This window comes from Protopterus annectens, chromosome 1.part1, assembly GCF_019279795.1.
Source record: "Protopterus annectens isolate FY-2018-M chromosome 1.part1, PAN1.0, whole genome shotgun sequence".
NCBI classification, from domain to species: domain Eukaryota; kingdom Metazoa; phylum Chordata; order Ceratodontiformes; family Protopteridae; genus Protopterus; species Protopterus annectens.
Genome location: NC_056726.1, coordinates 256,017,313 through 256,031,862, shown reverse-complemented (window position 1 = coordinate 256,031,862; position 14,550 = coordinate 256,017,313). Strand labels below are relative to the sequence as shown.

The following is a 14,550-nucleotide window of genomic DNA, read 5'->3' as shown; positions in this document are numbered from 1 at the left end:
TTCCTAAAGGGTATTCTTATCTTTGGGTGATTCATTGACTTCTCCCACTTTGCAATCATCTGTGAACTTTGTCAGCCAGAGGCCTTTGACATTTTCTTTGACCTCTGAAAAGTAGATGACAAACAGTAGCAGGCCCTGCACAGAGCCCTCAGGGTTTCCTCTGGTGACTGGCCTCTTTGTTGAGGTGGTCTCACTGATTTTAACCCCTTGGGTCCTCTTTGTGAGTCATCTAGCTATCCAGTATGTTATAAAGGGGGTTATGCTAGTTCTGTATGTTTGTTGACAGTGCCTGAGTTGGGGCAGTGTATTAAATGCTTTTTTTTATTTTTTTAAACACCTTAATTAAATTATCACTTAAGACACAGGCAAACATACATTAGCAGAAAAGAAAGCAAATCATTTTAAAATTTTTCTATTTAAATACGGTGTACATCACATACATTTTCTTTCCTACTGTCATCAATCCAACATTACAAAAATTGCTGAATTCCTGCCTTCCATTAAACACCACTCCTTCTGAACATTATTATGCAAGTATTGCTCTCACAATTTCCATTTACACCTGTGTAACTTGCTACTTCCCTTTTCTTTAGGTCCCTCTTCCAGTTCTTTTATCTCTTTTATGATATTCAATACCTGAAATACAGTTGGTGTAGACTTCGATTTCCATTTTCTACTAATTGCTTTTTGGGCAGTCAGCAGAGTTAAACTTAAGGCCTTACTATGTATAGACATTTCAGATCCTTTTTACCATTCAAAAGAACCATTTCCTTACAGCCATTTTCTCAGACAATATTTCTGATAGAGTACTCTGTAAGGAATTTTTGAAATTTACCAACTCATTATACTTCTCAAACATATGTCCCCATTTACCTCTTTATTCTCTATCACACCTTCAACATTTGCTATCTACCCGAGGAAAAAATCTTTGAAGTCTGTTTGGGGTATTAAAATGCCTATGCAAGCACTTCAACCAAAGAAACTAAACCTACTGGACTTTGTTGCATACTTGGGAGCCATATATATGTATTTCCATTGTTTTCTTGTAAATTGCTCTTCCAGTCTCTCTTCCTAATCTTCTCTAACCTCTTCTGATTGCTTCATATAGTGTTCATGTAATGTTCTATATGCTCTACTAAGTATCCTTTTTTAAGAGCTGCTTCTATTTTAGATTCATCTATAAACTCTGCTAGAGCAGGTTCTTCATTAAAAATCCTCTATCCCTTGTCTGTACTGTGAGATCAAGGACTGGTAGGGATGGCAGTCTCTAGCCTGCAATCCTAATGTATTCTTGGCCTCATCCCAATCTGTTACCTTTCCTGCTTGATTTATTTGCTGTCAGTATCTTGGTTCCTTTGCCAGGTTTTTCCAGTAAATTTGATCCCCCTTTTGCCTATTTTGTTTATCCCTATTTGGTGTCATCCCTATTTTCAAAATATCCTATCTCCATTCTCACATTGCCTTAGTTCTTAGAATACTTTCTTCTGCTTTATGAATATAGTATTCTTTATGGTTATTCTTCTCTGTAAGGGCCTGCTTCCAAAATCCTACACTCTGTTTTTTGGACTTCCCCCTTGCTTCATCATCATCCCTTTCCATTTGAATTGTAACCCGAGTTATGCATATGAGCTTTAATTGTATAGCTCTAAAATATCCCTTCAAATCAGGTAAACCCTAAACCACCTTGTTCTATTGGAAGGATCAACTTATTCCACTTAATCCTTGCACTGTTTCCCTCCCAGATAGTCTTTTAAGTCTTTATTAATTATTGTCCACAACTTTTCCTTGCATTGATGCAAGTATGCCTGACCTATATACAAGACTAAATGGACTAAAACATTTTCACTACTAGTAACGTTCTATCCACATCTATAAATAAGAGTTTTCCACTTTCTCAATTTTTTGTATTGTCTTTTGTTTATTCTCTTCTCACATATCCTTATCTACGGAGAATCAATCAACAGCAAATAGCGTTTTGCTGTTGATTGATTCTTGGTTGTTTCAACGCTATTATTTGGATTTATATCCTTAGCTACCTTAACAGAGGGCTTTTTAATCCATACTCCTAAATAGTTCATCTTATCATGTTCCCACAATTATGGGTATTGCCGAACCATTTTTGTAGGTACATAATTTAAGGCTATAGCATTTGTTTTATCTTCATTAATTTCATATCCTGAAAAGACTTGAAACTGTCTGAAAATGATCCACAACACTGAAATGCCCTTTTTTGGATTTACTGGATACAAAATATCATCATGTTCAATTAAAGCTACAATCTGAAGTTGTTGATCTTCTTCCTATTCATCACTGATGGGTTCGATTCCAAGCCCTCAGAACCGAGTCGGCCTTATACCAAGCTTGCGTGCACCAAAAACTCTCAAGCAAAGCTGTTACCCACAATGCCCTTTACTCAGTTACCTCAGATCTCGTTTGCCGTGCAGCCATATAGCAGCGTTTCACCGAGCTCTCCAGCTAAGTGATTTATCTTATATATTTACAAGTTTTTGTAAAAGTTTTTTTCTTGTTTATTGCTTGCTCTTTGATATCTTTATATACTCAGCTCTACCTACAGGTATCCCTGTCGTACCATTGTTGGTATTTTGAACTTTCTACCCTTGTGGTATCTTATTACCATTGTTGGTATTTTCTCTCTCTTTACTTTCTTCATTTTCTCCACTTTCCTCACTCTTTTCCTTTTGTGTGAGAGTGTGTACTGTTATGTCTGAGAAGAAGGGAACTACGGGGTTTAAACACTGCTCTTCTTGCAGTGGTAAACTTCCTAATAGTGACCTTCATGAAGAGTGTGTGTACTGTTTGGGGGTTCCGCATTTGTCGGCGAAACCCCAGTGTGATATTTGTGCTATCTTCAGTCAGCGGATGCTGAATGAATGTCGAACTGAAGGGCCTGCTTGCATTGCCTTTTTCGGAGGCTATTTCTGTGATGGATTGCATCCCCTCATTCTGTGGACAAGAAACGTCCTCGCTCAGACCCCTCTTCACCGGCTAGAGACAGAGGTAAAAGCCATAAGCACAAGGCCCAAAAGTCTTCCTCCGAGCACCATACTGCCTCCTCGGTTCCGACTACATCAGTTCCGAGTTCGGCTCCAGTGAAGCTTACCGAGGTCACCTCATCGGCGCCTACCCTGGCACCGATGACTACGGCACCATCTACTACCTCGGTTCCAATCAGTTTGTCCGTCTCGGCACCGATGTCGCCCACCTCCACTCTAATGTCGGTTCTGACAACAACTTCGGAGCCGTTTTTGACATCGACCCCTGTTGTGACTTCGGCTGAGAGCCCGTTCTTGGCTCCAACCATACCGTTGGTGCCGGTTTCTAAGTTGGAATTGTTGGTGCCATTCTGTGATACGTCACGGACCTGATACTTGTCGTCTGTGGACCCATTTGCCAGACAAGCCTGCAGCCCCTTTTGGGACCAGCCTGATTCCCCCTCAGGGACATTGGTAAGATCCACCAGGAGCCTTTCAGAATTGGATGTGGTGCACCTTTTTGACCAGCTGCTGACCTCCAGGGGATCCCTCGGTTCCAAGGCTCATATATCTGACATTTTCTAGAGGACCCCCTTCCTCGGCATTGGCAACGACAGTAACTGAGGCCCCTTTGGGTGTCGGTTCCATCAGAACCCACCCTCCCTCAGTCTCATGCTTGGCGGGGGTAGAATCCCCAGTTCCGGTCTCGGTTCCAACTGTGTTGTTGGTTCCAGCTTTGGATCCGAGGGTGACTACCGCTCCGAGTTTGCTTGAGGCTCCGTCCCCAGGAGTGGACCATGTGGAGCTGGGTGTGACCCCGGTTCTGATTTTGTCTTCTTTGGTTCCGGGCTCCCATTCCTGTTTGGGTGGGCTCACTTTCCAGGTGATTTAGAGGGTGCATGCTTCTAGCAATCCTCCTACATTGTTACCCCCCATTCCCTTTGAGATGCAGCTTCAAAGACCACCCTCCCAGGACTCTGAGAGCACAAAGCCCAGGAAACCCCTGTCCAGGGTATTTCCCTTTCTGAGCCTTCTTTGGATGCTCCCACTGAAGAACCCCCTCGGAAACGGGCATGTAAGAGGAAACACATGGACTCCCCAGAGGAGTCCCTCACGGAAGATACGGACTATGATGATGGGGAAGGTTTCCCCATGGTCACCCCCTGATGATATCTCCTTTGGAGACATCATGGAAATCTTGAAACAGAGAGGTGACTGGGAGCCTTTCAATCCTTCCTCGGAGGAATCTGTATTCTTGCAGGCCTTTCACTCTCAGCCCTCTACTTCTTGGGTGATCCCCCCCCACCGATGAGTTGGTTAAGCTCATTGTGCAGCGGGCAAGAACCCGGACTCCATTGAGGCCATCCCCAGGAGATCAGACAAGGTACTCTCTCCTCCAGAGGATCAACCCCATTGGTCTAGAGGTTTGCCAGTTGTTGCTATGGTGGTGGCGGCAGCCACAAAAAAAGGACCTTGTGGAAGACAGTCCTGCTGTTCAACCGTCCAACAGAGAGTTCTGGGCAGCAGACAGGTTAGGGAAGCAAGGTTTTTGTGTCGGCGACCTTTGCAGTTAGGTCTCTGAACTTTTTGGCACATTTTCCAAGGCTCCAGAGAGATCTTATCTCTGAACTCTCCTGAACCCTTGCGGGCCAAATATTGGATGGAGCACAAGATAAAGTTGCTTCCCAACTTGCCACCCTAGAGTCAATATCCAATTCATCCATGAGGTTGCTGTCACATGCAACTGAAGGAGCGGCTAGAGCTGCGGGTGCAGACGTAGTCATGAGACGCCACACCTGGATGCGCTTTTGTGACCACGCTGATTCCTTCAAGTCTTCCTTTTTAAATGCCCCTATCGAACCATCAGCTCCATTAGGTGCTAAGGTCAAGGATACATTAGCCAGGTGTGAGCAAGATGGGAAGACCTTGTCTGCCATTGGCTTATGCTTTTCCAAACCTCAGCGTTCCTTCGCCAGGAATCATTGGAGCGGGAAGATGTGGCACAAGAAGTCTCAAGGTCCTTTCCGTGATGCGCTTTGGGGCAGAGGGTTCCCTGGAACCAGGCGTCCAGAGAATCCTTCTTGGGTAGACCATATCAGTGCTCCTGAAGCGCTGCCTGATTGCTTTCCTCTGGAAGCTGTCGGAGCGCATTTTTCTCTGCACCAAGCTGCCTGGCTCTCTATTACAAATGATCAGTGGGTGCAGAGAATCATTACCAGAGGCTACCATATTCCCCTAATATTTTATCCAAGACCTCCAAAATCCCTTCCAGATGTTCCACCCAGTCAAAGGGAGGAGGCAGCTTCCAAAATACGAAAGCTATATCAAAAACGAGCCATCCAACAGGTCCCCCCAGATCAGTGCAGATCAGAGTTCTACTCCAGATTCTTTTTCATGCCAAAGAAAACAGAGGACTGGAAGCCCATTTTGGATCTCAGCCAACTACACAAATCAGTAGTTCAGACCAAGTTCCGCATGGTCATGATTTAATCCATCCTTCCCTTTCTGCGTGAGGGTGTGTGGATGTGCTCATTAGATCTCTGGGATGCGTATTACCATAATAAGATGGACAAGCACTCCAGGAACCTCCTTCGCTTTTGGTTGGGAGCCAGTCACTACCAATTCAGAGCCCTGCCTTTCTGTCTCTTGACAACCCCCAGAGTGCTCACGAAATGCCTTGCAGTGGTAACAGCTCATCTGAGACGTCAGGAATTCCAGGTGTTTTTGTACCTAGATGATTGGCTCCTCTCTGGCCCCACCAAGCATCTACTGGCCAGGGCCCTCTGCTATACTGTGGTTCTAGCAGAGTCACTGAGCATCACCATGCATTGGGAGAAATCCAACCTTCAACCTTCAAAACAATTGGAATTCATAGGGGCAATATTCAACACCCAGTCAAGCCTGATCTCGCTTCCTCTTCACAGGCTTCAGAGATATAGGGGCACAGGTTTAAGTGATACTCTGTCAAATAAAGGTGTCTGCAAGGTAAGTTCTCCAAGCCCTGGGGTCTATGGCTGCAGCCATCCCTATTATTCTCTTAGCCAGACTACACATGAAATTGCCACAATGGCTCCTTCAGGCCCAGTGGATACCCAGTCTTCACCCCTTGAGCTCACAGATTCTCATCACCAACACTTGCAAACAGGATCTCCTCTGGTGGATGAGTACAGATGAAAATCTTTGCTGTCACCCCTTCCAGGCTCCCCAGCCCAGAGCCATGGTGACCACGGATGCTTCCCTGATTGGGTGCGGGGGCCACTTCCAGGGAAAGTCAGTCCAAGGTACATGGTCCGATGTAGAGGTCAACTTGCATATCAGTGTCCTGGAATTAAGAGCGGTGCTACTGGTGTTGCAAGCTTTCCATCCACTCCTTCCATCCAGAATGATTGCTGTCCAGTCAGACAACATGTCATGGTATGGTACATAAACAGGGAGGGACCATATCCTACCCCCTATGTCGTGAAGCCATGAGAATCTGGCAGTGGGCGATAGCTTCCAACCACTTTCTGATCACAACGCATATCCTGGGGAGCCCCAATGTGATTGTGGACAGGCTAAGCAGATGCATTCTCCATCCTCACAAGTGGTCTCTCAACCCGAGTGTGGCGGCAGAAATTTTCAGCCATTGGGGCCAGCCATGCTGCGACCTTTTTGCCTCCCCCTCAAATACAAAATGCAGCAGCTACTTTGCCCTCTTTCCCCCTCTCGGGGAGTCACTGAGAGACCCTTTGATTCACGATTGGCCCACGGGTCTCCTTTATGCTTATCCTCCAATTCCTCTGATTCCCCTTGTTTTAAGAAAAGCTTTTCAGTTGAGAAGCAAAGAGATCCTCATTGCCCCGTTCTGGCCTCGTCAAGTATGGTTTCCCTTCCTCCAACTTCATCTGTTACAACCTCCTTGGATCCTAGACACTTGTCAGGACCTCATATCTCACTCACAAGGGCTGACTCTCCCAAATCTGTCCACTGTCAAGCTGACAGCTTGGTTTCTTCACTTATGTTAGTTGCCAGGCAGGAAACCCTCTCTTCACCTGTACGTGATATTATCTTGGCCTCTCATAAACCATCCACCAGGAAACTTTACAGAGACAAATGGAAAATATTCTCTATTTGGTCACATAATCAGAAGCTAGACCCATTCTCAGCCCCTGTAGCCACTATTCTTCATTACCTGGCTGAACTGTTCGACAATGGGGCATCAGCTTCCACCATTCTAGTCCATCTAGCAGCTGTTTCCAACTTCCATAATGGTTCAGATGGAGTCCCGCTTATTTCCTCTCACCTTTGCAAGACTTTCCTCAAGGGTATTTTCCACAGCAAGCCTCCCATCAGCCAGCCGGTGGAGGCATGGAATCTGTCCTGGGTTCTGCAGTCCCTTTCTCTGCCCCCTTTTGAACTGGCTGTGACATGTGAGCTAAAATTCCTGTCATGGAAATCCTTATTTCTGGTGGCTATAACCTCAACCAGATGAATTTCTGAATTTACAAGCATTATGTATCAATAACCCTTGTCTGATCTTTCTTAAGGACAGAGTGTCACTTCGTACTAATCCATCCTTTCTCCCCAAAGTGATTTCTGACTTTTCAATTAACCAGTCCATTGAGCTCCCTAAGTTCTTCCCAAATTACTCTAACAAGGGAGAATACTGCCTACGTTCCTTGGATGTTCATAGACAATTACGTTTCTATCTGGACAGAACTAAATCCTTTCGCAAGTCGGACCAGCTTTTCATCTCTTTTGCGGGTCATAGAATGGGAGGTGCAGTATCGAAAGTTACTTTGTCTAAATGACTCAGGGATTGCATTGCCTTTACATATTCACTTATGGAGGGATCTAAGCCTGGCCAAATCAAAGCTCACTCAAATAGGGCTATTGCAGCATATGTTACCTTCCACTCTAGGGCCTCCATGGATGACATTTGTGCAGCTGCCATTTGAGTTAAGCCCCACACCTTTATCAAGTATTACAAATTGGATCTGATCTCCAGGGGAAGAGTGGGCTTTGGTGCAATGGTTCTCAGGAATGTTCTTCCATAAGGGCCACCAAGGTTCTCCAAGTAGCTGGGGACTCGGTCCCATCAGTGATGAATAGGAAGAAGATTAACAACTTCAGATAAAGGAGTTATGTCTTCCCATAGCATTCCATCTGAGTTGTTGATCTTCTTCCAGTCATCACACCCTCCCACCGACCCCCTCCAAAGGTTCCTGGCAGATCTTCTGGGTCTTTGTGGTGTCTTAGGGTTTCTGCACAGAGGTGGCCTCTGACTTATTTCTTCTTCTATGTGTTGCATGCAAATTCGATCTGAGGTAACTGAGTAAAGGGCATTGTGGGTAGCAGCTTAGCTCAAGAGTTTTTGGTGCATGCAAGCTTGGTATAAGGCTGACTTGGTTCCGGGGGCTCGGAACCGAACCCATCGGTGATGACTGGAAGAAGATCAACAACTCAGATGGAACGTTATGGTAAGACATAGCTTCTTTTTTTCTTGATTACCATAGTAATTATATCCCTGTATTTCTGAGTCCCTAATTTTGTTTGCCAATGGCTGTAAATATAAAGCTAGTAACAAAGGGGAAAAAGTACACCCTTGCCTGGTTTCTCAGTTCAAACATAGCTTATCTGAGAGGAACCCGCCCATTTTAATTCTTGCCTCGGATCCTTCATATATCCTTCTAATTATCCTTATTGTTGTACCAGGGAATGCAAATGCTTCCAATGCCCTACTCATAAAATCCCAGCTTACTTTGTCAACTGCTTTCTCTGCATCAAGACTCATCAGCAACAGAGGCACTTCTTACATTATGATGCCCTCTGGATCGTCATTGTTCTGTAATGTTTTTAAATGTTTGCCTCCCCTCCACAAAACCACACTGATCCATATCTATCAATTTTGGCAACATCTTTGACATTCTGTTAGCTAGACTAGACATAAACACTTCATAATCATTGTTTAAAATTTAAATGGGTCTTATATGATGCTGGGTCTGAAGGGTATTTGCCATGTTTTGGTAATGCAACTACCACACCTTTCTTCCAAGATGTTGGTGCTTCCCCTACTTTTAAATTGCTGTTCAACAAAATCTTCCAGATCTTTATGACTTTCTTCCCTCCTAATTTCAAAATGTCCACAGGAATACCATCTGTTCTTGGAGGCTTTCCTGAAGATTGATAATACATCACTGTTTTTATCTCGTTACCTCTTATCTTAACTGTTAGTTGTTGAGCCTCATCTGCCTCTAACCCTGGCATAATTAAGTCTTCATAAATGTTTCCATTTATACTCTTTCTTGAGTTCCACATTTTTCTGTTTTATACAAATTTTTCATTAAGTTTCTGGAATATCTAAAACATCTTCATCTTCATGATCTCTCATTATTTTTCTTAAAGCTCCTTAAATTTGGCACCAACCCTTTCAACCTTCTGTTACTTAAGTCACTGTGCTAAATGTTCTTGCATTCTGGATTTGTTATCAAAAATAGTTGCTTAACTGCAGTCTTTCTAAACTCATTCATATTTATCCAGATACTCACTTCTTCAAAGATATTCTGTTTGGTACTCTACATTTGCTCTTCTTTTTGTTCTGTGAGATTCCCCTTATTCTGCAATACTTTAACCTTTATCATCCCCTCTAAGTAATTTCTATTACTTAACCATATCTCTTTCTATTTTACTTTGATCCTATTTTTAAACTCCATTTTCATTTTATTCCAGTCACTATGTATAACTTTTAAAGATATTTCTGTCTTCCATAGTAACTCTCAAATAATTTCAACTACCTATTCCATACATTCTTCTCATTTTAATGGGTAGGTGGGAAAGAACCAGTGTTGTATTTTTACTTCATCACCCAACATTTTCTGTCTTAGTTTTTATTGGTGGATGATCAGAAATTGTTACTGGATGTGTGTCAAAACTTTCAATTTAAATGCACATATTCCTGTGAAATATAATGTCTGTGCAGGAATAGTATTTAAATTCCCTCAGTGTTCCTACTACTGAATTCACATCTTCAGTACCAAATATTTTCATAAATTTAGTCAGAAATCTACCATCTTTTTGTTATAATGCCCCTTCTAGGTTTACTTGATACATCCTCAGTATTGCAAATCAAATTCCAGTCCCTGCCTATGAATAATATTCCCTGATGAAAGCGGATTATTTTATCCAACATTTTTCATAATAGAATTTTTCTGTGGAATATAAATATATGCCATTTTAAACATCCGCCCCTGCCAATAGTCCCCTTACTACCACAGAGCTACCATTTTTGTGTTTTTCCCCTCATCAATCACTATTGGAGCCCCTTAAGCAATTAGTATAATTACTCTCCTTTTCCTCTGCCCCTGATATTCTGCTGAATATCCATTCTGAAATCCTGCATGCTCATTTCTTTCCAAATGTGTCTTCTTTAGCATTGCTATTTGTACTCTGCCATTTCATAATATAAATCAATTCTGTTTCCTTTTTATCTTTACCTGTAAGGCCATTCATAGTCCAAGATAATATGAATAGCATAAACATCATGATAAAAAGCTATTGTTCCCACCTGTTATAGATGACAGTTTTTCTGTATGTGTATTTCCAGCTTTTATGTTGCATATATATGCTAATGCTTGGTAGGCTGATGTTTTATACACTTGTTTCTTCTCATCTCCATTTGAGCCTATACCACATTTTTAGGACTTTTTGTTTTATTGAAACCCTCAAACAAAAAACTAAATACCCTCATCCTCTATTAACTTGTAACAAACACACAAAACTATATACATCTTCAAAATATTGGTTTAACCCTCCAGAAGAGAACATTACTCCTAAATTGACTAGCTGCACCTACAGGCATTATCTAACCTAAAACTAAGGTTAACCGTGCAAAAGTACACACAACAGCCTCTGATCCCACTTGCACTGAATGCTGTCTGTTTTTGTCTTATCTCTCTTCCCTCCCAGATATAATAATCAGTGTGTATGGTGCAGAAAACATTAACATTTAGCTTTAAGAAAAAGTGCACTGGTTATCTTTAAATAAAACTAAAGTATGCGCTATTCTATTAGCTGTATTAAAGTATTAAGGCTAGGAAGGTTTAACCTCTTATTCGCTTCCCATAATTTCAAACTTAATTTTTGTCACTGAACTGCTTGTCATTCTGCCTTTAAATTTTGCATTTCCCTCAGCAAAGAATACTCAGAATTCTCAAGATTAAGACTTCTAAGATGGCTGCCAATTGAGTAACAGCTTAATTTCTGCTCTTCTGGTATGAAAACAGAAACTCAAGACAGAGCCAGTAAACTTGTATTTTGGGATACATTTCAGTAACCAGCTTGTAAGTGCAGTGTCTGGATTCCAACAAAAAAGAATTTCAGAGAACCTGAAAGGAAATAAATCACAAAAGGTGAGGAAAAACATTGACTGGGAAGAATTTTGTAGCTGTTCAGTGCAAGCTCTAGCTTTGGTGAAAAATATGACTTCCGGTAATCTAGAGGAAAAATAAGTCAAATGTACTCAGAACTGATTAAATGAAAACACTGATGGTTTATATCAACTCAGATAACAAAAGGCTGGAAAAATGGAAGAAGCTTTAAAAAGATATTCAGATGAGGTGATAAAACTACAACAATCAAAGGTCAAAATGAAGAAGAGGCTGGGTGAATATGAAACTGCTCAAGAAGAGATGTTTCAAAAAATAATAGAATTAGAGGACAGAGCAACTGGACTGATATTCCACAGCATGAGTTGTTAATTGAAAGGGCATATGTGTATGCTCCAAACATGGCCATCAGAAAGCAGCCTAGATCTTTAATAGTAAAAATAAAATTCTGCCAGAAGAAAGAGTTGATTCTGACAAAACGTGGCAGAAGGACAAAGTACTAAAAGTGGGAGACAGTAGAGTGTTTGTGTAAAATGATTGCTCACTGTACACTGGCAGAGGAGGAGTAAATTTATTCCACTAATCAGAGAATGTTGGGAAGCAGGAGTGAAATTCAAACTGCTGTACCCAGATGTCTTCAGAATATTCTTTCCTGGATGGACAAAATCACTTTTGATGCAGAACATGCTAAGGAGGAAATACAAATTTGTACAACAAAAAATGAGCTGTGAAACAGATGATGATTCTGTTTATTGTTCTTCTGGTAATAAAGACCACAGAGAGACTGTGCCAGTGAAACCTTTTCCAATGTTTTAATGGAAAATGCTTGAGGGACGTAAAAAGGACAAGAGTTGACTAGAAGAACTGAGAATATGTTGGAAATGAAGCAGTGAATCAGAAAATGACAAATAAATGTAGGATTACAAAGCATTAATTATATTTGTGAAACATGACAGAATATGAAAGCCTAGAAATATTGGACTTTTTAACTTTGTTAAACTTGTAGGAGACTCTAAAGTATATGCCCTACTTCATGTCATTAATGTTTGGAAGCACACATAGGAGAGGAGAAGAGGAGGAAGAGAGTTAACTGTAAGTAAAACCAAATTTTGTTCTTAACAGTAGTATTTTTATAATGCATGATATCTGTATGCTATAAAGTAATGTTTTCTCATTTTCAAGTGTAACGGGTATACTAAAGTAAACATGTTCCCCTGTTTTTCCCTTCTTCTCTTTTTCACCAAGAAATGTAGGCAGTTCAGTGTAAAAAACAGAAGAAAAGTCTGGTCAAAAGAGCATGATACAAGAAAACTTGATGCGCTTTTTCTTATTCTTGCATATGGGAATGAATGGATTAAAGCCCTTGGCTATATCTATTAAAATGTTTTAAGAGAATGCAAATAAATACAAAAGAGCATTGAATATAATAAAGCTTTCCTGTAGCAAATAAATTATTGTAGAAACAGCTGTGTATGTGGTTCTCATGTTTCCATGGAGACAATCTGATAAAAAGCAATACAAACAAAATACTTCTTTCTTTCAATAGCTAGCAGATCATGTTTTCTGAAAGCATTCAAGTATTTTCCCAGTCTAGGAAAACAATAAAGATAAGACAAAACCAGACAGCTCTTAGCAGAAGCATAGGCTTTAACGTGTGAATATCATGGCTAACCTTCCTTTTAGGTCAATCCAAGTCTGTGAAAGTGGCTGTCAGTTTGGGACAATTTTTCTTATTAGGAGGATAAAACATCAATATTTAAGATGTACGTAGTTTTGTGTGTTAGTATTAAGTTACTAGGTTTTAGGGATGTATTGGGGATGTATTTGTTTTTTTTTTGAGTGCTTTCAATAAAACAAAAAGTTTTGTAAGCTGTGACATAGGCTCAAATGGATATGACAAGAAATAACTGTATGTTCAACCTGCCAAACAGTACTGTATGCATGTAACACAAAAGTTGGCACTGGATACTTAAAAAAAAAGCTGTTACCCATAAAAGGTGAGAATAATATCCTTTTAACATAATGACACTTTCTATATTATCTTTAAAAGTAAATGGTCTCACAGATACATACAAAACAAAAAGAAATTATAGTGAACTATATTAAATATGTAGTGTACAAATAGTGATGCTACTGGAGACACATTTCTAAACAAGTGAAGATGTGAAATTGATAAAGAAATGTTTTCCAGGGCAATTATTCAGCAGAATACCTGAGACATAGGGAAAAAGAAGTACTTATATTAATTGCAAGAGGAGCTCCAGCAGTGATAGAAGAGGATAAAAAAGATAATAATGGTAGCTTTGTAGTGCTATGGGGCTACTGGCAAGGGAGTGGATTACACTGGCATGTATTTATATTTCACCTGGAATGGCTGTAATGGAACTTAAGAACATTTCTGGGAGAAATTCTTTGTAGACTACTCTGGCAGAGATACTGGGTGAGCAAATTGGTGTAACTAAGGACATTATTTTTCATAGGTTCATAGGTGGGTACTAGGCTATTAGCCCAAGGGCCTAAGTAAGCCTAGCCAACAAGGTTCCCTGGCTTACACCACCCAAGAAAGTTAATTTCCTGTGCCCCTGTCGAACAGAGCCACAGAAGTGATCCCCGGGGTGTATTTCCTATTTCCCATCCACTCATCAAGATTTTTTTGAAGAGTGCTAATGAGGAACTTTGCTTGACATAGATGGGTAGCTTGTTCCAGAGTATAAGAAGTCTCTGGGACAGGAATCTATCCCTCCAGCATGTCCTGTTTATTGTGTTGACAAGGTTTAGGTCCCTAGAGTGTGTAGCTCAGAGGGATTGGTATTTCTTTAGGTGTAGCATTTCCAACAGCTCTGGGTTTAACATAGCTTTATACGTTAGGCAGAGATCTCCTCGGAGTAGGCAATATGCTACAGAGAAAAGCTGAAGGTTTTTGAGACGTTCAGTATAGGGCATCTGTTTGAGGCCAGTAATCCTCTTTGTGAGGTACTTCTGTCGCCTTTCCACCTGCTGCAGATGTCTTGTGAGGTACATTCTAAAAGGGGCGTTGTACTCTATAATGTGTCTAATGAGTGTCGAGTAGAGAGGAACAATGACCTCTTTTTTTCCTAGATGAGAACCTTTTTATGATGAGATGTGCTACAGAAGGATTTCCTGACTACTGTGGTGATGTGATTATCAAAGGAGAGACTATTGTCCACCTGGGT

At 41.2% G+C, this 14,550-nt stretch overlaps 1 protein-coding gene across 1 annotated transcript in view; it reads left to right on the top strand.

Moving 5' to 3' along the window:
• FAM184A (family with sequence similarity 184 member A) overlaps window positions 1-14,550 on the top strand; it is a 2,724,106-nt gene that overhangs the window by 923,698 nt on the left and 1,785,858 nt on the right. The window lies entirely within an intron of this gene.